The following is a 24,250-nucleotide window of genomic DNA, read 5'->3' as shown; positions in this document are numbered from 1 at the left end:
CTCTCAGTCTCTGCTCTATCTTTGTCCCTCCATTTCTTGTAGACAGGACAAATTTGTGGTTGAAAATTCTGTGGGTGGGTTGATGTGCTTATCCCTCCACGGGGAGTCTTGCCAGGCTACAGGAGGGACCACTTCAGGTTCCATATCCCTACTGCTAGGAGTCTCAGCTAAAGTCACCCCCACCCCTTAACTCCTGGGAGCCTCCCTATCCCAGGTCTCTTACATGTCTTAGAGATGCTCACCAGCCACCAATTGCCATTCATTTTCTTGCTCTCTGGCCCTCTCTCCTTGCCTCAGTCCACACTTGATCCTGACCCCCCATTTCTTTCCCCATTCCTTGTTCCACCCAAATCTCTCCATCTATCTGTCTCCTACGACTATTTTATTCTTCCTTCTAAGTGAGATGCAAGCATCCTTGCTTGGGTCTTTCTTGTTTAGTGTCCCTGGGTCTGTGGAGTGTAATGTGGATATCCTGTACTTTTTGGCTAATGTCCATTTATGAGTAAGTACATACCACGCATGTACTTTTGGGTCTGGGTTACCTCACTCAGGATGATATTTTCTAGTTCCATCCATTTGCCTGCAAAATTCATAATGTCCTTAGTTTTAATAGCTGAGTACTATTCCACTGTGTAACTCAAACCCATTTTCTAGATCTACTCTTCAGTCGAAGGACAACTTGGTTGTTTTCAGTTTCTGGCCATTACAAATAAAGCTGATATGAACATACTGGAACAGATGTTCCTGTGGTACAGCAGAACATTTTTTGGATATTTGCCTAGGAGTATAGGTATAGCTGGGTCTTCAGGTAGAACAATCCCATTTTTTTCTGAGAAATCACCAAATTGATTTCCAAGTTTGTACTCAGTGAAGGAGAATTCCCCTTGCTCCACGCCCTTGCCAGCATGTGTTGTCACTTGAGTTTCTTCGATTTTAGCTATTTCTATGGGTGTGAGACGGGATCTCAGAATCCTTTTGATTTGCGCTGTCCTGATGACTTAGGATGTTGAACATTTTTTTAAGTGCTTCTCGGACGTTTGAGAGTCTTCTGTTGACAATTCTGTTTAGCTCTGTACTGTGTTTTTAAATTGGGTTATTTGATTTGTTGGTGTCTAACTGCTTGAGTTCTTTATATATTTTGGATATGAGCACTCTGTCAGATGTAGGGTTGGTGAACATGTTTTCCCCAATCTATAGGCTGCCGTTTGTCCTATTACAGTGTCCTTTGACTTTCAGAAGCTTTTCAGTCTCATGAGGTCCCATTTATTGATTGCTGATTTTAGTGTCTGAGCCTTTGGTGTTCTATTCAGGGTTGTCTCCTGTACCAATAAGATCAAGGCTATTTTCCACTTTCTCTTCTATTAGATTTAGTGTATCTTGTTTTATGTTGTGGTCTTTGATCCACTTGAACTTGAGTTTTGGACAGGGTGATGAATACGGATCAATTTGCATTTCTCTACATGCAACCCAATTATTTCTCAGTCTTTAATTTGACTCCATTGATCAACCTGTCTGTTTCTATACTGATACCATTCAGTTTTTATTATTATTGCTTTGTATTATAGCTTCAAATCAGGGATGGTGATACCTCCAAAAGCTCTTTTATTCTACAGGATTGTTTTAGCTATCCTGGGTGTTTTTGTTGTTGTTGTTTTTCATATGAAGTTGAGAATTTTTCTTTCAAGCTCTGTAAAGAATTGTGTTAGACTTTTGATGGGAATCACATTGAATCTGTATTGCTTCTGGTAAAATGGCCATTTTTACTATGTTAATCCTAGCAATCCATGAGCATGGGTGATCTTTCCATCTCCTGATATCTTCAATTTCTTTCTTCAGAAACATGAAGTTTTTGTCATACAGGCTTTTCACTTGCTTGTTTAGTGTTATACCAAGATATTTTATATTATTTGTTGCTATTGTAAAGGGTGTTGTTTCCCTAATTTGTTTCCCAAGTTGTTTGTCATTTGTGTAATGATGGGCTACTGGTTTCTTTGAGTTAATTTTGTATCCATCCACTTTTCTGAAGGTGTTTACTATAGGTAGCAGAGCTTTGGTAGAGTTTTGGGGGTCACTTATATATACTATCATATCATCTGCAAATAGTAATAGACTTCTTTCTTTCTTTCCAATTTGTATCCCTTTGATCTTTTTTAGTCATTTTATTGTTCCAACTAGAACTTCAAGTACTATATTGTTCCTAATTTTAGTGGAATTCCTTTAAATTTCACTTCACTTAACTTAATGTTGACTATTGGCTTGCTGTATACTGCCTTTATTGTGCTTAGGTATTGCCTTATATTCCTCCAAGTCTCTCCAAGACATTTAACATATTTAGTGTTTTGATTATTATGTGGTGGGGGTATTTTTGTCTCTGGTCCAATCTATTTTGTCTTCTGTAAGCTTCTTGTATGTTCATAGCTATCTCTGTCTTTAAATTAGGGAAATTTTCTTCTATGGCTTTGTTGAAGATATTTTCTCACCTCTACTTTGAGAATCTTCTCCTTCTTCTATTCCTATTTTTCTTAGGTTTGGTCTTTTCATAGTGTCCCAAATTTCTTGAATGCTTTATGTTAGAAATTTTTTAGATTTGGCATATTCTTTGACCAATGTATCAATTTCTTCAATGGTATCTTCTGTACTTGAGATTCTCTCTTCCTTCTCTTTTATTTTGTTGGTGATGTTTGTGTCTGTAGTTCCTGTTCTCTTTCCTAGGTTTTCCATCTTCAGGATTCCCTCAGTTTATGCTTTCTTTATTGGTTCTATTTTCATTTACAGATCAGTTTTAATTTATTTCCTTCACCTGTTTGATTGTATTTTCCTGAATTTCTTTAAAGGATTTATTTATTTCCTCTTTAAACGTCTCTATCATCTTCATAAGTTGAGATTTAAGGTCATTGTCTTGCTGAAGGTGTTAGGATATCCAGGGTTTGCTCTATTAAGAGAGCTGGGTTCCCATGGTGCCTTATTGTTATGGGTCTTGCGTTGGCCTTTAACTATCTGGTTGTCTCTGGTGTTGGCTGGCCTGGTAGTCCCTCATGATAGCAGGTGTCTGGGACTACAGGTAGAGCTGGTTGCTGTAGGTCTCCTGGGAAACAGGTCTGGTTTTCCCAGGTGGCAGCAGGCCTCCAGGGAGGCAGGCTGAACCATGGTTACTATTTTGTTTTCAAATTACTGGGACCAGAGACGAAGGTCTTAAGCAAGTAAACAGATGTTTTGAGTTTCAGAAGACTTGAAAACATTTAAAGAGAGAGCGGATTGCCTTTGTGATTTTACTACTGTTGCTCAACTTTTCTATAAATGAAAAATAACTCTGTATAAAAATGTGTGAAAGATTTATTTTCATTATTTTATTTTTATGTTTTTGAATCTACCATTGGTGTGCACCCAGGGAAATCCGAAAAGGAAATCATAGGCTCAGGAGCTGGAGTTCTATGGGTGCTGGGAACCAAATCTGTGTCCTCTAAAAGAGCAGCAAGTGACAGGAACCTGATATGGCCTTCTCCTGAGAGGCTCTGCCACAGCCTGACAAATACAGATGTGGATGCTTGCAGCTAACCATTAGACTGAGCCCAGAGACCCCTGGAGAAGGACTGAAGTAGCTGAAGGGGTTTGCAAACCCATAGGAAGAACAACAATATCAACCAACCAGACACCCCAGAGCTCCCAGGGACTAAACCACCAACCAAAGAGTACACATGGAGGGACCCATGGCTCCAGCCACATTTGTAGTAGAGGATAGGAGGGGAGGCCCTTGGTCCTGTGAAGACTCGATACCCCAACATAGGAGAATGCCAGGGAGGTTAAACAGGAGTGGGCGGGTGGGTGGGGGAGTAACCTCATAGAAGCAATGGAAAGGGATTGGGATAGGGGGTTGCAGAGGGGAAACTGGGAAGGGGGGTAACATTTGAAATGTGAACAAGTAAAATAACCAATAAAAAATTAAAAACATCTTCTCCCAGTCCCACCCTCAAAGGTCTCTTCCCCCATTACTGTCTCCCCTTCAGAGAAGGGGAAGACACCCTTGGGTACCACCCTGTCATCAAGTCATAATAGGACTAAGTGCCTCTCCCATTGAGGTTCATTGAGGTGTTGTCTTTTACTGTCTATTGTAATGCTAAGTTTGAGCAACCAAGGAGCCACAAGTAGCCCCTGTGACCCTGTCCCCCAAGTTAATGCTGATTGGTGATGCTGACAGCCAGTAGCTGGGCAGAAGAGACATAAGTGAGGTTTAGATTTTGCTGGCTTGGGGTCTGAGGAGGACCACAAGGGGAAGAAGAATGTGCAGGAGGAGGAGGAGGAGGAGGAAGGAGAAGCAGCCATGGGTTAAGGGTCAGTAGAGTATGTCCCTGAGGGCTGCCCAATTGGAGTTAAGAGCAGCCCTGATGGAACATAGTAAATAGTAAATAACTCAGAGTTGGAAAGTGGGTTCTAACGGCATGGAGGGCAGGCAGCTGGCCAGCTATTGTGCTGTTTAGGGCTTATTGTAAATATAAAGGCTATAGGTGTGTCTTTCATGCAAGAGATTCAATAACCTAAGGTAGGGTAGAAACTCCCTGGCCTGGGATTTAAATATTTACTACAACACAACTGGCAGTCTAGGTAGGGGAAGGGATCTAAGGGCAGGCAACAGAGTCAGACACAGCCCCTGCTCCAATTGTTAGGGTACCCACATGAAGACCAAGCTACACATATGCTACAAATGTGTAGTGGGGGCCTAGGTCGGACCACTGCATGTTCTCTGATTGTTCAGTCTCTGTGAGCACCCATGGTTAGTTCACTCTGTAGGTTTTCTTGTGGTGTCCTTGACCCCTCTGCCTCACTGGATTCTATCTCCCACTTCCCGAGCTCTGCCTGCTGTTTGGCTGTAGGTCTCTGGATCTCTTTCCATCAGCTGCTGGATGAAGCCTCTCAGGAGACAGTTATGCCAAACTCCTGTCTTACAGCACAGCAGAATAGCATTAATAGTGTCAGGGGTTGGCTCCCTCCAAAGGGAGTCATTGATTGGCCAGTCCCTCAATCTCTGCTCCATCTGTATCCCTGTACATTTTGTAGGCAGGACAGATTTTGGGTTGAAGGTTTTGTGGGTAGGTTGACACATTCCTTCTTCCACTGGAACTCCAGACTGGTTACAGGAGGTGGCCACTTTGGTCTCAACATCCCTAGCTGCTAGAAGTCTCAGCTAGGGTCACCTCCATAGATTCCACAGAGAGTCTTCTGTGTTTCGGGTCTCCAGCTAGTTCCAGAGACGTTCCCTACTGATTTCTGGTCTCCTTCCTAACTTTCTACCAACCCCTCTTTTTCCACACTTGATCCTGATCCCTGTTCCCCACCTCATCCCCTCTCCCACCCAGATCTGGCACTATTTTATTTCCCTTCTGAACAATTCACGCCTCCTGTCTTGGGGCCTACTCATTATTTAGGTTCTTTGGGTCTGTGAATTGTAGCCTGGTTATCCTGTACTTTATGACTAATGTCCACTTATGAGTGACTACATACCATGAGTGTCTTTGTGGGTCTGCGTTGCCCCACTTGAGATGGTATTTTCTAGTTCCATCCATTTGTCTACAAATTTCACGATGTCTTTCTTTTTAATAGCTGAGTAGTATCAGGAGTAGATTTTAATGGACATTTTTTAATCATCCACTTTACTGGTACCCTATATATAGTTATATATTTAAATACCAAAATTTTGTATAGCCATTCACACACATGATCCTACACGCCTACACAACACTTAACAAGATGCCAAATGCTTATAGTATAATGCAGACAAAAAGAAAAAAACAATTGTATAGATGACACAAACTAATTCTGTCTGTAAAACAAAAACTAAATCAGGAAAAATATATATTTTTTCATATATATATATATATATATATATATATATATATATATATATATAGAGAGAGAGAGAGAGAGAGAGAGAGAGATTAGATGTGAATTCTTCCAAAAGTAAAAACTGTTAAAAAGCAAAAAGTAAAAACTACTTGTCTCTAAGTGGTGGTATTATGAGAAATTTATTTACTTTACAGATTTTTCTTTATTTTTCAAAATATTTATAAAATTGAAACCTGAAAGTACTCTTAAAATTTGAATGAAAAAATTAATTTAAGTTTTAAATTCTAGCTTAATTGAAAGATTTAACGTTTTCACTGTGGTAAAAATAAAAGGAGATTCCACAAAATTAAATACTGTCCTAGCATAGAGTGTAGGGATTACACTGCTGAGTACAGCTCCAGAAATGCTGGAAGCAGTGATTCAGGCAGATGTCTGTCCACACATTTGCAGTAGCATCATTTGTAACAGTCAGTGAAACATGTGACACAAATGTGTATCTGTGGGTGGGTGGCAAACACAATATGTCCAGTCCTGCTTGGCCTTAAACAGAAAGAAAATCCTGACACCCAGGGGAACCCTGAAGACATTCTATTAACTGAACTAAGCAAGTCATTCGAAGAAAAAACCTGTATGATTCAATTTACTGCGGTCAAAATCAGAGACAGAACATGGAATGGAGGTTGACAAGAGTGGGGAGCAAGAAACGAAGAGCTAGCACGTCCTGGACAGCTCTCAAAATGGATGATGATGATGTTTGCACAGCAAGAGTGTTCTCAAAACGCCACTAAACTCTGCAGTTAATCACGCTTAACACAGCAAGCTTAAGGTTATGAATATTTTATCACAATTTAGAAAAATTTTCCACCTAATAACAGTTGAAGTCCAGATAACACTGGGGACCTAGGTGAGTTGATGCGGTTAGTGACAAAAGTTGCAAACTGGCATCACTGAGATGCTTGACAGCTAGATGGGGACAGCTGAGCTGCAGAACCAACGGGACCTGGGGCCGACAGAGAAGCTGGGGGTGCAGGAACCACAGAAAGGAAGAAAAGCTGCCATCAGTGTTCAGCATGTGTAGCCCAGGCGTCCATTTTGATGGCTATGATGGTGACTGCTATAAGCTTGACAACTTTTAGACTGGGTTTAAGAGTGGGCACCAGGTCTCTGTACCTGGGAGAAGGTAGGGAGAAATGGAAGACAGGGAAAGCCAGCAGCCAGGAGGATAAGAGTCAAAGCCCCTGACAAGAGCGAGCCCTTAAACAAGGTCCTGAGTCCGCGTTGAACTTTTGACGATTACTTCGTCAGCATGGTAAACTGATTCATAATTATTTTATGGGAGTTTAGCAACTCTCTCTGAAACTGGCGCAGAGCTGTTAATCCTGGATGTTTATTACCCTCCATTCAATGAATAGCTTAATAAATCTAAAGAAGCCCAATTTATGGGGATGGTTATGGCATGCTATTCAAATTTCAAGCAATTACAATAAAACTGTGTCTATTGAGGGTAAAGTGCCACCTCCCCCCCATCCGATATGAGAATAGCCAAAACTTGACACCCCCTGGAGCTATCCTTTGTTCCTTATCTAGGCCACAGGGGGCCAGAGGCTGTCTTAGGTTGTCATGTGACTAGAAAATGCAGGGAACGCCAGCCTGTTATTTCTATTCTGTCTAGGGAAGTAGGATTCTGGGGACTTGCCGTGAACTCTCTGAGACCCACGCCAGAGCTCAGCTTGCGCAGGCACTAGGCATGCTCTAAGGGGTAAACTGAACAATTTGGGGGAAGAACAGGGTTTTTCACAGCTTCTTTCGAATTCATAGGTTTCTTTGCCCGCTGTCAGGCATTCAGTGCCCCTGCAGATGGCGGCAGACTCAGAAATAGAAAAAAGATGTACGCACTCCTTTCTTTCCTCCCTTCGCTTCCTCTTCTCCTTTCCCTTTCCTCTGCCCCACTCCATTCCTTCTGTCCCGCTCTATTCTCCCATGTTTCTCTCCTAATGGCGTTGTTCCTTAGAACATGGGTTTCTTCCCCTCCCTGACACGTTGTTTTTGTATTGAGAGACAGTTGGTTGAAAATGACACCAAAGTGAGCAGCTCTTGAGAGGGAAGAGCAAAGTGGAAAGGCATGGGACTAAAAAGGACAGCCGTTCCAGTCCCAACTGTGGCTCACATTCTTCCTGTGTAGCCTCTGCTAAGTCATTTCAATAATCGTGCCTCAGTTTCTCCTTTGTATTCTAACCTTGCACCATTCTACAGGTCAGTGAAGAGGAACAGGAGGGCAGGGAGAAGAGAAGATCCACAGAGGAGGGTCCCCATCTGAACAGGCAGACTGTCTGCAGGTCACCAAAAGGTAGACAGTTAACTCCACCTTCTTCCAGCTCTAATATTTATCAAGAATTTAGTAGCATTCTATGATGCTCAGTGTTCAAAACTTTATAGAAACGAGACACAGGACCTTCTTCCTTAAGGGTTCAAATATATATAAAAAATACATATTCAAATAACCACAAGGGATATGCTAAATAGACATTTTAAAGAGAGTGCTATAGGTACACAGAGAAGGAAAGACACATGTTTTTGGAATTGGAATTGGTTAGGGCTTATTTATATCAACCTTCACGGAGAATTCATATGTGAATTTGACCTTCAGATGTGTGTGATTTGACTGCCATTCATGCCTGAGGGACAAGGGATAGGGCATCCCAGGATGTCTTAGTGAGAGCTTCTATTGCTGCAACGAAACACCATGACCAAAAGCAAGTTGGGGAACAAAAGGTTTATTGGGCTGACACTTCCAGATATAGTTCACCGGTTGGAAGAAGACAGGACAGGAACTCAGCAAGGCTGGAACTGCAGACAGGAACTGATGCAGAGGCCATGGAGGGGTGCTGATTACTGGCTTGCCCAGCCTGCTTTCTTACAGAACATAGGACTACTGGCCCTGGGGTAGTAATACCAACCATGGGCTGGGGCCTCTCCCACTGATAACTAATTGAGAAAATTCCTAGAACTGCATCTCATGGAGGTGTTTCCTCAACTGAGGCTCCTTCTTTTCTGATGACTCTAGCCTGTGTCAAGTTGACACACAAAACCACCCCGAACACAGAGAAAGTGTCCAGCTTAGACAAAGAGGACTAAAAGTCTCATCACTCATTTACTATATACTAGAAGTACAGGCATACTAGGACTTCGGGAGACAGAGCCCTCTGGTGCTACAGACCTGGAATTAGGAAATGGAGACAGCCTGAAGCACAAGGCACAGCCAGAAATGAACTTGAAAAGGTTCAACCCCTAAAAAAGCTTCCTTGATGAAGGCTGAGTGTGCGTGTAAGGACATGCATTCAGAATGCAGTTGAAGTTAATAGTAGTTTAGGAAAATGGCAGTAGTAGGTTCTCCTGTAGGGTCCATGACTTCAATGGAGTATTTGGTCAGGTATATGTAGTCCTAGGCATAAATTCCTGAGTATTGAGTGGGGTGTAAGTCTAATTAGATGGTCCCCAAGATTTAAGTTCTGCTATTACCAAACTCTTGGGGATACCTTGCTGTGGCTGATCATCATTGTGGTTCACAAAGTGTAATGACTATTGATTGCTTTTCTCTCTTGGAAGCTTGCATAACACCTTCCAACATTATGAGAGCTAGTCCTTAGTGAGGAAGCTTCTAGGTTAATTCTGAAGTGTGTGTGCGTGTATGTGTGTCTGTGGGTGTGTTATCTTCACCAGTAGGGTCTTACCTTCAAATTTTGGGAGACAACCAAAGGCTACAGCAGTAACCTATATTGTCTTGGGAAATCATTATGCAAATCCATAACTGTTAAAAATACCAAGAACATCTGACTGTGCACTACCCAACCCCACTGATATATCTATAATACACTCTCCATGCTTAGGGCTCAGGGAACATTATGAAAGAGAAGGTGGAAAGATTCTCAGAGTCAGGGACCAGGACATCTGCTAGGAAATAGTGCCTTTTATATAAGACAGGGAAGCTATACTCAGGAATCTCAACAATATGGTTAACTAAACCAAGAGCATCACAGTGACTAAACCATCTGATGTGTCACAGAAATGGGGGAAATCTCCAAAGGTCCCACCTCTAGATGAAGAATTAGAGCCAATTCGTAGTTTCTGCGAGAAGGAGATTCCAGTTGTTCCAGGGATAAATCCTCCCATAGGCTACCCAAGGCCACGTGGTCATTCTTAAACACATTGCACATACCAGCAACATAAGAGGACTCAGCACATTGTGCATGTGTGTGTGTGTGTGTGTCTGTGTGTGTGTATACATACATATGTGTGCATGTATATGATGTATATGTATACATGTGAGATGGTGATAATGAAAGGTAAAGATAGTAAATTTGAGAGGGAGTAGAGACAACAGGAAGAATGGGAGAGAGGAGAAAGAGGAGTGGAAATGATGTAAATATAATACTCGTGTATGAAATCTCAAAAATTGAAATTTTAAACAAAAAAATGATTCAAGCCTATATATTTTTGGAGGGTCTTAACTTCAGACTAAGGCCTTTTTATTATCTCACTGGCTAAGAGGCACCAAGGAGCTGACAAAGTTGTTTTAGTGTGGGAAGCCTACCCGTTTTATATTTTAGAACTAAAACCAAGACTACATTAAATGGAAGGATACTGGATGCTGAGAAGTAATTAGAATGTTATTACTGTAATCTAGAAAAAATAATAAAAATAGATGTAGGACTCTCTACATGGGAATGAGGGCAGGGAGTGAAGCATGTACAGTATTTCAGAGACATAAGCAAGGCTCGGTGACATGAACGTTGAACAAGAGAGAGGTGCAGATGACTCAGAGCCATTGACTTGGGAATATTTACACCACTCTTAAAGTTAGGGAAGCTGGAGATGGGCTGTGAAGGAAACACATGCAGATGCATCTGAGCTGTGTGTGACTGGTAGTTAAACTGGCAGTTACAAACATGGAATTCAAACAGACAGCAGGGGCCTGGGGCTAGTGACTAGAGATCTCTTCCACCTAAACATTTACATTGAAAGCCAGGGGGATCCATTAAGCTACTCAGAATAACAAACGAAGAAGACGTGAGTAAGCCACCCAATGAAATTCTTGCAGAATGGGACAATTAAGAAACTTAGAAAGTGCCCTTGGAGAGAATGATGTCCCACAATGAAGGGAGAAAGTAAAATAAATCAAAAGACAAAGGGGAAATACTGCCTAAAGTCTGCTCACAATTAGGGAGGAGACACCATTTAAGCCATTAATAGAAATCTGTTGGTTAAGTCATATCGATATGCTAGAAGCCAATAACAGTTCGAGGAAGCTCATGAATACCCTCCAGTCCAGTGTGTAGCAATAAGGCATAAAGTCATGAAGAAGCTTTTCCGTCAAGAAGGCTAACAACCATTCAATATACGGTCATCATATTATTATAATTTGTTGATTGAATAAATGTTCTCTCTTACGTCCTTATAGGTTCTAGGCACTTAGCTAGAGGATCCATGTAGGGACTGGCAGTGCAGATGCCTGTCAGGGCAGAAAGGGGGCAGGGATTATTTCACATGGGATAAACAAACAACATGTAAGAAAATGGTGTCACAAGAACGTATTTTGGAAATGCCTAGCAAATTGGCATTTGTGGGTCATGAAGTATGAAGGGAGTGTCAACTAGTAGGGCAAAGAGTCAGAGGATATAAATGGCGTCAGATAGCATGCTTAGGCTGAGAACTTGACCTTCACCTCATAAGAGAGAGAAAAAGCACAGCAAGGAAGGCGTGGAGCTTTAAAAATAAATATCTTTGATTCCAACCATCCTCTTTATTGATTCCCTCCCCCAATTGGTTCATCTCACTGTTTTTTTTTTTCAGCATAAGATGAGCATTAAATTCTTTTAATTTTTCATTATCTTTCTTTAATAATTACATACGGCCTTTCCAGTGCTATTATATTTGTGTGACTTGTTACCTTTTTTCATTGATATCTAGGTAATAAGTTATCTCTTTTTAACTTCCTCTAAAATCAGTGAAATGGAAATTAAAAAAAGAAATCATAAACAAATCCAGATTTTTTATTCTTTGAGAAAGAATAATAAAACACACACACCCCAATTAATATAAAAGAAAGGGAGCACAAAATACACAAGACTAAAAATGGAAAAGGAGTCACATCATGTTTACATGCTTAAGTTAGATAATGGCAGAATCTGAAACCTGAGAGGGAATGGATGAATTCCACTCAAGAAAACATCTAAAATCTATTTAAGAGGAAACATCTATAAAGTCTCCCCTATACTAAAATCTATTTAAGAAGAAATGAGGAAATGGATACCTCAACTTGATCAATTATTATAGAAGTTGATAATCTCATTAGTGGGCTATTACTGCGATAGTTACCAGTCTTCCAAGCTGAGTTTTAGATAACCCAATGCAGCAATTCCGATGCAATCTAATCATCCCGGACAATAAAAGGAAATAGAAACCTTCTGGGTAATTTTAATAACGAAGTCCAAGAAGAGCTGCGAAGGAGAATTATGCGTGCCAATATCAGTTATTAATACGGTGCTATTGTAGTGGCAATGAGAATGTCCCCCACAGACTCATATGTTTGAACATTAGGTTGCCAGCTCCTGTCACTGCTTAGGAAGTTTGTAGGGCTTTTAGGAGCGTCACTAGAGGACATGGGTCACTAAGGGTGGGCCTTGAGGCTTTGTGGTCAGGTCTTAACCTCCTGCTCATCCTCTGTTTCCTGAGTGAGTGCAATATGAGCAGCCGGACTCCCGGCTGTGCCACCTTGGCTGCTGCGTGTACCACGGTGGACTTATTGTCGGGAGCTGTAAGCCTTCCACTCTTACATTGTTCTTGTTACGGTGTTTGTCAAAGCACTGAGAAAGAAATGAGACACACGATGAAACACTGGCAAATAAAACATGACAGTGACCAAAAGAATAGCTTATTATAAATAACCAGGTTTTACGTTACATTCTATTTGCTGTTGCATTGTGCGTGCCTATGTGTATGCACGCCTGCAAGGGCCTCAGCATGCACATGGGAGCTAGAGGACAACTTATTGGAGTTGGTTTTCTCCTTCTACCTATATGTGGGTTTCAGGGTTTGAACTCAAGTCCCCAGGCTTGTTCAGCAAGTGCCTTTACCCACTGAGCCATCTCACCAGCCTGCCTAAGCAGATTTTAGGCTAGATGTTCCTCAATATGAGAAAATCTATCCAAGTAGTCAGTATTTCATAAATACAATTATATCAATATGTACTAATTAGATTAATAAATGGAACATAAACATGTACTTTAATATATGTGTAATATACATATTTTATTTATAGATTGTATATTGATATATGATTGTCTCTAACATGGTATTAATATGAATAATAATTCTATATAACTTGAATGAACTATGGTCTAAGATTGGGAAAGATTTATTAATAAAAATATTTAGAATGAAAACAAGATGCATGTGTATTTGAATATACATAAGTCAAAATAAACTTTAATATGAAAGTACAAACTCAATATTTCTCCTTAAAGAAAAGAGTACAATAAACCATCAGGGAAAATGGCACAGTAAAGGCCTCCAACAAGTTCCTTCTCTATAAATGCAGTGCTTTTTAATGCTTTATTTTTATTTTATGTGCATTGGTGTTTTGCCTGCATGTATGTCTGTGTGAGGATGTCAGGTCCCCTGGAACTGGAGCTACAGATATCTGTGAGCTGACATGTAGGTGCTGGGAATTGAACCAGACCTACGTAAGGGCAGTCAGAGATCTTAACTGCTGAACCATCTTTCCAGGCCCCTCCCCATCCTCCAATAAACTTTTGTCGAACTCTGGAACTTAACCGATTTGTTATAAACACCCAGGGTGCATTTGTCCTCCAAAGCAAATGGAGTCGTGTAAGAGTAGTGGCCTTAGAGCATTTTTACTGTTCCTATTCCTATCCCCTACTCTCCCAACTCTGCGACAGTCACAAAAATAAACATTCCTCCTTCAGACTGAAAACCAGCAGTCTAGCAGCCAGCAGGACAACTGCTTCCAAATCACTAAAAATAGAAATAAAGAAGTACCACGGGAATTAAGACAGTATACTAGAAAATAGCCACTTAGCACAAAATAGGACAGTGACAGAGGGGCAGAGTAACAGAAAAGACACACGATATATACAGAGCTGAGAGCATGACGGTGATTATGAATCACACCTCATTAGTTATATTAAATGCAAATACATTAAACATTAACAGTAAATTATTAGACTCTGAACAAAAGGAGGAGATTGACAGGCGAGATTTTTAAAATGAGCCTTCTCACGTGCTGCCTATAAGAAATACATTTTCAGTTCAGAAGAAAAGTAGGTTAAAAATTCAAGTATAGGGGAAGCTGCATTGTACAGAGTTTGAGTGGATTGACTACAAGTATCAGAAAGTGGACTTTAAGACAAAAATTGTTACTGGGAACTTAGGAGGTAATCAGGATAAATACACATGTACTTTACAACTGAATCGCCAAGTAGATGAAGCAAGATACATAATGAATTAAAGGGAAAACTGACCGTTGATAATAGAACTTGGAGTCTTCAATGCCCTCAACTATGAATTACAAGACAAGGAACTAACACCAGCTAGACACACCTAAGAGACTCTCACAGAATACTCTGCTCAATAAAGCCAGAACACATGCACACACACACGTACACGCACACATGCACACACGCACAATACACATACACACACATGTACACACACATACACATACACATGCACATACACATACACACATACACACATATATATACACACACATACACACATATACACACACATGTACGCATGCACTCATGCACGCATACACATGCACACATGCACACACATACATGTACACATGCACACACACATACACATACACACATACACACATATATATACACACACACATACACACACATATACACACACACATGTACGCATGCACTCATGCACGCACACATATAGACTCAAATATACAACAGAGGATTCCTCAGTAAGTAAGGGCACAAGACAGCCTCAATTAAACTTCACTTAAAAGGTTGACACCACTCCAATTATATTCTCTCTCCACAATGAAAAGAAAATTAAAAATCATCAGAAAAAATGTGGGGAACAGGCAAATTGTAGAAATTCAGAAATTATCCATGCGCTTAAATAGCCATTTAAGTCAAAATAGAAAACACGAAAGGGAATGTGCAAAGTGTAAAACTTCCAGGATATAGCAAAAATAATATTTAGAGGAAATGTATGTGTAGTATAAGACGATGTTAAATCAATAAGCTACACGTCACCATAAGAAATAAGAAAACAAAATGTAACCAAAACAAAGCATTAGACAAAAGAAGGTAAAGAGAGAAACAATAAACTATTGGATATAGACAATAGGGAAACAGAGGAGAAAAATCAGTGAAATTAAAAGTGGTGCTTTAAAAACTGAATCAAAACGTATTAACCTTTATTTAGACTGATCAATAGCAAAAAAATACCCCTCTTAAATAATCAAAATTACAAGTTAAAAATGGGCATTTGGACTGGTGAGACGGCTCACCGGGAAAAGACACTTGCTGTCAGACCTGATGACCTCAGTGTGACTCCTGAAACCCATATCCTGGAGCAGAGAACCTCTTAGAAGTTGTTCTCTGATTTCTATGAGCATGTCAAGGCATAGGCACATACATACATTCATACACACACACACACACACACACACACACACACATACATACACAGGTGCATGAACACACACGATAAAATGTAAATTTTAAAAATAAAGGGCGTTACTATTGACCTTAGATAATAAAGTCGGTTTTACTATCTTATCAATACATATCAAGATACACTGTAGATGAACAAACCAATAACTTATGAAAGGACATATTTCTAGAATGATACATGCTGTGGATTGAACTGACTCAGGGGGTGGCACAGCTGTTGATTGTGACTGTCAACTTGATTGGATAAAGAAACAATGAGAGCCTACTTATGAGGGTGCCTGTGAGAAAACTTCCAGAGAACTTTACCTGAGGAGAGGGGAGCCTTATTGCACGTGGGTTGTACCATTTCATGGGCTGCAATCTTGGACTGAATAAAAGGGGGAAAGTGTAGAATGCCCACAATCCTCTTTTTCTGCTTCACGATGCACGGAGATATAAGCAAGGCATCTCTTACTGCCACACCATCTCTGTCATTATGGAATTCATCATCATTGTGAACTGTGAGCCAAAATTCAACTTTCCCTTCTCTGTTTTGCTTCTCAGGAGGTGTCTGGTCACAGAAAGGGGGGGGGGAAGCAATATTAAAGAAACAAAATCCGAATGAAAAGTTTTGTCCTGAGAATTCAAGGTTACCTTAGCATATAAAAGCCATGCATGCTAAGATAGCACTCTAATAGAATAAGAAGCAAAAGCCTATCTCTGGAGAGGGAGGGAAAAAAACTCCAACATGTTCTGGTGATAAAAACGAAGGGCAAATTGATAATGGAAACAGACTCCCAGAAAAACAGCATCTACCAGGACCCGCCTGCATTCCTGTGAGGGCCACAGCAAGACAAAGATGCTGGCCAGAGGCAGAATGGAGAGTCTAGAAACAAACCCTTGGTTATCTGTTTTCCAACAAGGGCACCAAGATAATAAGGTATGGAAAGAATTGTCTTTTTAACACATGATACATGGACAGCTGGATATTCACATGCAGACAAATGCATCAAACTATAGCCCCACCTCACTCCAAAACATGAAAATTAAATCACAGTAGATCAGAGGCCTGGATTTAAAAACTAAAATTAGAAAGGACATAAAAGAAAATGCATGTATTCAGATCCTAGATTAAAAATAGCATCTTAAAAAGAAATCTATGACATCAAAAACACAGCCAACCCTGGGTCCATCGGGTCCTACAGCCATGGCTGATGTCGGCTGCAGCTGGCGCTGGGATCCTCCGTCCCAGATAAATTGATTAGATGAACTAGGTGCGAGTCTGTCTGAGAGACTCTGGGGTCTGACGAAGATTTTTTTCTGGAGAGGATCCCGTCTGCCACAGGAGCCACCTTTGATCTTCTGCTCTTCCTGGCTCAGAAGAGGTACAGATATTCTAGGGCAGCTTTGCGGATTGGGACCACTTCCCTCGTGATCTTGGTTCTTCCTGTTGTCTTTGAGAGAGAAACCTTGCAAATGGAGGAACAACAGCAAGTGCAGCAAAGGCAGAGACTTTTAAGGCCTAACACAACACGGGGCTGTCCGGAGGAATGCCAGGGGCATTTCCCACTTCCTGGAAAGATCTAGGTTGTTACCATGGTATTCGTCCTGGTGGGAGAACTTTGAAATTCAGTTAATTTTGAACTGCTGATGGCTTGAACTTCTTATCCCTGGGCCCCCCTTTTAATGTTGGCACATTGATCTCTTTAAACCTTCCGGGAACCTTGTCTGTTTCTCATGGAGAGACCCCAGTTGCGTCTGCGCCCTTCACAATGCCCCAACTTGTTTCCTGCTCTCACTCTGATGCTGGAGTACAGCCACGTGGAAGGTTATTCTACTCCATTACTTTAGTAAATTACTGCTAAGGAAGTTCTCACACGGCCATTGTGGGAAAGAGGTAAGCACCCCTCTTATGAGGGACTGCTCCTTTTAAAGAATGGAAATGTCTAAGACATGTAAACTGCGTGGAACTGACAAAATCCATTACAGCTGTAGTACAAAACAGCCACCACAATTCCCTGTGCATGCTAGAGGAAGGGAGGCCGGCTGTCGTTTTAGCCAGACTGGGACTGTGGATAGAGCACGTGATCATTTACTCTGCACATTTTGGCTCTGGGACCTTCCTGTGTGTAAAAGAAGACGTCTCTGCTCACCTTTTCTTGTGTTTAAATATTAAAAGAAGACCAACTGAAAGCGTCAAAAACAAAAACAAGACACCAAATAGAAACCAACCAAACCAACAGAACAAACCACACAGTCAACCAAAGAAAAGTAGACTTATCTGACTTTACCAAAATGATAAAACTTGCTTCCTCAAAGGACATCATCAAGATATTATAGTCAAAATAGAGAATGAGAAAAATATTTATCACATAGTATCTATAATATATAAATATACAAAGAGCTGTTTTGTAGTCCACTGACAGACAGTGCCGTTTAAAAGTGGGTTATGGCTTGACGGTGGAGCACGTGCTTCAGTCCGAGTGCTAAACTAAAATCTCAAAATGGGAAAAGATTTCAGTGGCACCTTCTCCATTGAAGACACACAAATCGCCAATAACTATACTTAAACCATTAGGTAAGTAAATAGAATAGACATCAAACGCCACGGTGAGATACCGTTTCACATCCAGTAAGGGAGGCAGCTCTCATTTCCCTGCAAAGGAAACTATAAGGCGGACAACCAAGTGGAACCCAGAACCTTTGTACACTGTTGGAGAAACGTGCAACACTGTGTGCGCTCTGGGAACGGTTACTCAAAAGTTAAGCATAGAGTCATCATGCAGTCTTCTGGTGTACAGCCAAGGGACTTGAAAGCCTGTTTGTAGAAAGAGTCATCCAGCTGCTCATAGCAGCCCTATTCCTCCTAGGCCAAAGGTAGAAACAGTCAAATAGCCACCAAGTAAGAAGCAGAGAAGTAAAATCAATGGAATGTGGTTAGTTCAGAAAGAAGGCCAGAGTTTTAGTTCATGCTCCAATGTGGATGGACTTTGAAAACCTGCTAAATGAATGGAGCAGAAGAAGAGGCCGTATATTATAGGATTTGTTTCCATGAGATAGCAAGACTAGGTAAATCCGTAGAGACAGGAAGCACATTGTGGTTTCCAGGGAAGACAGCAGCTTGTTCGGGTGATTAATATAATCCAGAGTCAGAGAGTGGGGACTACTACAAAGCCTGTAACCCAAAACTCAACGAGTGACTTGTGCACTCCAAACAGTAATTTCACAGAGTGTAGTATGGTAACTTATACCTGAAAAAGAATTTAGGTTATGCATCTTGGAAAAGATATAACAGAGATAAACATTATACTTATAAAAATGTAACTCAAGCGGTATTTAAATTGTTAATTTCTCTACTGTGCAGAGAAATTAGAAATTGTCAAATAGACCAAATCACAGCCAATAGAGCAAAATTATACCAAAATATGATTCATAGAAGGGCATATGCAAATGGATCGAAATATGTTCACTTCACTGACAGTCATAGAAATCCAAATTAAAATAACAATGAGGGATCTTTTTGCACTCACCAGACTGGCAAACATCAAAAGGAACTATCATATCTGCTCTGAGCAGAGACTGTGAGGAAGAAATGGGGCCTCACACATTGCTGTTTGGGATGGGGATGCAGCTACAGTGTTCCGGAAGTAAACACGCAATGCCTATTAATATCCGAAGTACACAGAAGCTGTAATCTAGCAATCCTACTTCTGTAAATCTATCCCAAGGAAATTAGATAGCAGCTTCTAAAGATAGCGCTGGAAACACACATGCATATTGTTGCTGAATTAGTTACTGGTGTTTAGAGTGATGCCGACCTGAATACACTGTTGTATATTTATATATATTGCATCTATATGTGTATAAAAACAAGGATGAATACCAGAAGATTTGAAGAGAATTCCTTGACTTTTATTGAACTAGAAAAGAGATGAATAGAAAGACACAAACACACACATACACACACACAGTATTCCTTTAATAACTTAAGAACAATGTGTTTGCTTATATATTCACAACATATATGTCCTACATATCTCCGTGTAGATCTGTCTATGATCATACTTTTAATATAGCCATACAGACAGACAGGGAATGATTTTGGCATTTTTTGGGTTGGAAAATGTGGAGAGTGCTACAACTGACCAGGAAATATCCTATAACCACTTCCTGTGTTGAAACATTCCCTTCAGGAAAGAGGCAGAAGGCTCATGAGATCCAGAGCGTCAACAAACCTCACAGGTCAAAGAAAGACAAAATTTACAAGCTTCACACCCTCGAAGTTACAGAAGCAATAATCAACTGCTGGGGTGGAGACTCTGGCCAGCCAAGTTGAGCCGAAGAAACTGTCCAGCTGCCAGTAAGTCATGCAAACAGTTCCAGGGGTGAAGCTTTCTGGTACTGGGGTGAGCTCAGCAATGCAGATGCTTTTGAGTCATGTAACCCTTCATCCACACTCCTGTGAGCAGCCCTTGCAAAGAACCTTGAGTCATCAAGTTGGCCTCAAGTGTAATCATTACACTGTCTGTCATAGATTCCTTATCTGGGCTTAGTAGATGTGTATAGGCCCTCTTTACCTAAGAAAAGTCTCACACCACAGGAAGACATGATGGAGCTCTTGGCTAAACTACACTAGAGTTGAGGCAATATAGGTTCTTCATGACGTCCTTCTACTAGAAAAACTTCTATGAGGCTTCAGCTCCATGTAAGAGCCAACCCAATTATTTTCCTGCAAGAATGGGTGACAGATTCGTCAATGTCCTGTCCTGCTGTCCCCACTCATCCATCTATCTTGAACTCTCTCTTCCTACACTGTATCTGGTGCTACCCACAAACTGGAGCATGGAACCCAAAAGAAACAGGATCAATATGTTTCTCATCTTAGAGTTTATCCGTGGTCTTTAAAGATTAAAGAGAGATCCAGCCTGTGGTTTTCTTTCACTTTTGCCTAGCCTTTGCAAACCCGAATTATCTGCAAACACTAAATGAGCTTCTAATATGTGCAAAGCTTTTTCTAAGCACCTGGACTTGGGGGCAAGATTGGTTGAGAAATGTGGAAAATATAAAGAGGCAAACAGGGCATCTGTTATGGATGAACTCATAGCAAGAGGGGATGGGAGAGTCATAGTTAAGAGAGGCAGTCTCAATCAGTGACAGGGGTCTTTTCAGGCTGGTGGAACAGGTGTTTAAGACCTACTTAGAGGAAATGTGTCTACTCTGCTGTCTCTAATAGGGAGTAATCCCACTGTCTCTGTCAAAACATCTTACAGAAAAGAAGGGTTCCCAGGTGAGGAAACAGAAAATACCAAAGAAAGAGAGGAATAGTGACTAAGCCAAAATTTCAAAATGTTCCTGGTTGGGCTCGGGGGCAGGTGCAGGGTGTTGGGTTGGGGATCACTTCAGCTTGTGAAGCCATAAGGAAGTGGGGCTAAGAAGTGATTGCTGTAGATGGTTTGCTGCCATGAATGTGGATGGCACAAGGACATGGGAGGTCGGCTATGAGATCAAAATCCATGTTACACTTCCTCAGGTTTTCTCACCTGGCTAGATTTCATGAAGCATTTGAAGAATGTCTGTTAGTGCAATAACCCACAGAGAGATGATGAAAGATACTCACATCTGGCATGGCCTGCATCTCCGGTCTCTTCAAAGCAGAGCGGAACCCAGAACAGGAGGAGAAATCCCAGGGTGGGAGACTGGGAGGGAGCCTGCAGGGCCAAGCACTGTGAAGCTCCTGCCTTTAGGGCCTTGGTACTTCTGAGAGTCCCCCTGCCCACCCCCTCTGTGCTTTCAACCTATAAAAGCTGCCTCTTTGATCTAAAAGAGAAAAATGGATTCAGCCTCCAGGTTAATGCTATTTGCTGAGTGTTTCAGAGAGGCTGCTCCATGCAAGGACGAACATCACAGGCACACAGGATGCAGCTGTGGGGATAAAGGCACCCCTCTTAACCTGTATAGAACACACTGTGCTTCTCTCTAAAGCCAGAGAAGTAGCCCCTGCCCCACATCCTGAGGGGCACATCTTATCAAACAGATGGTGTCATATCGTGCTCAACAGAAACATGGCGGCCTGTAAGCGTATGTATTGAATCAGTCCTTGTATCTGGGTCCAGCTAACGGCTCCTGCTTGTCCATGTAACAGTTCGAATCTAGGTCATCTGAACAGTCCTGCTGACACGCCCAAAGGTGAGGTCTCTAATGCTGGTATAGGATGATCTTTGCTACAGCAATGGACTGCTCTGGCTCAGGTCCCTGGGCACATTCTTTGGATTCCATGGACCCTATTCTATGAGCATGGTTGGATGGCAAAGGACAAGGATGAATTTAGATGCCATAAACCCTTATCTAGACACTATCATAGCATCATGTCTCCTAACAGTCCAGTGGTCAACAAATCACACGGTCAAATATCATGTCAGGGAGGAATGGCATGAGAGATCTTCAATGACATAAGGCACAGATATGAGAAGTGAAAAAGACTCCGGCCATATTTTGCAATCCACCACAGCCTCTATAAACTATTAGCTATGCAAATAAATGTGAGGTAACATTACTATCCAAAGGCAATTTAATCAATGCATACTTGTTGAATTGATTTACACAGGCATTGGCCTGTCTCAGACCTGATTGCTTTCACAAGTGTCTCTCCAATCACCCCATAGTTTTTCACAGCAAAAATAAAAGTCCATTTCAAAAGTATCCATAAATTGTTTGGCAGCCGAAGCTGTCTGCCTTCTTTCTGTCTGAGATTTTAATGTGTGGACATGTGTGTGTGTGTGTGTGTGTGTGTGTGTGTGTGTGTGTGTGTGTGTGTTTGTGGTGGTTTTCTGTTTCCATTTAGCTTAAGTCATCAACGATAACTTTCACTTGGCAATTCCATCAGGGCTCTTTCTAAATGTGCTGACATTTCAATTAAATGTCAGTGGCATCATTCTGTTTACCAGCTGGAAGATTTGTAATGGGGAATATTGGTAGTGCCAGAGACTAGAGACTTCCATTTGGTAAAATGCCAGCCAATGTCTTTTGTTCCTTACTCCCCCATGGGTTGTCTACACGTGGGTTTTGACAGCCTGACCAGCTCTTTAAGACATCTCTGAAATTATAGGTTAGCACTATTTAAACTGCTCCCTGAATCCTAGCAGGATACTTCTAGGGTCATGCTATTTTTTAATTTTTTTTATTTAGAACTTGGAATATGTTTTCTACTTTCCTAGCCTAATTAATCAGCCCTGGCTTGCCAAGCAAGCAATTATGAAGTTGTCATTTACAACTATATACATATGTACGTGACAGTTTGCATGTATCTATGTCTATAGAACACATACACATATACACACACACTCACATGCACACACACACACGCACACGTACATGTACATGTATGTAAGTACTTTCTCAGGTCACAGACTAAAGAGTTATACTGCCCACTTCTATGGCTTGATAGCTTTCTCTGTGACTTTGAGTCTCTTCTCTGGGTGTCTGGGCTTCCAATTCCTCACCTGAGAATAGGGTCTCAGAGTTCTGAGGCTTAGATGAATCTCATGTTTAAAACACTCAGAGTAGTGATGAAATATTACTGTCAATACAGTGCAGCAAAATAAAATGCAAATAGATTAGATACTGAGAATGGTATAAGAAGAGAACTGCCATCCAAGATTCCTGACTTAAACATTTTATTAATTTGTCAGGGTTGTATACATTTATAGGGTCATGATGATATTTCAAAACATGTATCACATCATGTAATTAACATTCCTATCTCCTTTGTGTTTCTTTACTTTGGAGCCTTTAAGCTCCTCTCCTCTTACTCAGCATCAAATGTGAAATAAGTTGCTGTGAACTGCAGTCACTCTGCTGAACCAGGGAACACGTGAGTTTGTCTTATCCAATTGGGATTTGGTGCCAATTATCCAGCCTCCCTCCACTCCCTCCCACACACCCTTCCCAACTTAATCCCATTTATTAAAATTTTATTATTGTCATTGATTGAGTTCAAGAAATTTTCCTATCCATTAAAATTGAGTTTTAAAGATACACAAGAAGCAACTACCATTAAGCTGTTTAATACCTGCGGATTTTTGGGTAAGATTTCATCTGTGAAAACATGCTCTGTTTCTTAAAACCTATGAAAGGTTGCTTAGCCATTCCATGCGATTCTGAGTTAAAGGCTTACAGAAGTAACTTTAGGGTATATACAAGATCCCAACTCATATGGCCATGAAAGACAAATTCCAAATGCAGAGATGAAGCCATTACACGGTGGTCTGTGCTGGCACAAATGACAATGGTCTATTGTATAAATAGTAATTACCTTGTCCATTGACTAGGGCTGGAAATGGTCCTCTGAGTGGTTGGTAATGGAAATTTCTGCCCCTGTCATTGATATTGTCTAGTACTTCTGGTTCGACCAAAGCCACACACTTAGGAGGGCTCCAGAGGAAGCCCACAACAGCCCTGCCTCTCAAACCCTGTTGTTGTGTAGGTGGATTGATTGCTGCAAACTGAGTTAATGCAGGTTCAGGACTGGTCTGGTAGACCAGTAAACCCAAACAGACCAGCTCCCCATCTTCTTTTTCAGCTAGGGTGCTACACAAAGCTGTGCTTGCCGGAGATCCTCATGTCTGTTGCTCCCATGTCTATGGAGTATTAGTGATGCAAAACAGAGGAATGCAGTTAAATATCAGCTTAATATGGTGCTTCATGAG

At 41.1% G+C, this 24,250-nt stretch overlaps 1 long non-coding RNA gene across 1 annotated transcript; it reads left to right on the top strand.

Moving 5' to 3' along the window:
• The first annotated feature begins 16,866 nt into the window (after positions 1-16,866).
• LOC134479329 (uncharacterized) lies at positions 16,867-20,484 on the top strand. Its single transcript, XR_010052498.1, has 2 exons — positions 16,867-18,123; positions 19,739-20,484. It is a non-coding gene; the product is annotated as an uncharacterized LOC134479329 (long non-coding RNA).
• Positions 20,485-24,250: the final 3,766 nt, after the last annotated feature.

Source organism: Rattus norvegicus, chromosome 6, assembly GCF_036323735.1.
Source record: "Rattus norvegicus strain BN/NHsdMcwi chromosome 6, GRCr8, whole genome shotgun sequence".
Classification (NCBI taxonomy): Eukaryota; Metazoa; Chordata; class Mammalia; order Rodentia; family Muridae; genus Rattus; species Rattus norvegicus.
The sequence above is the reverse complement of the archived record's forward strand: the minus strand, read 5'-3'. Positions and strand labels throughout refer to the sequence as shown.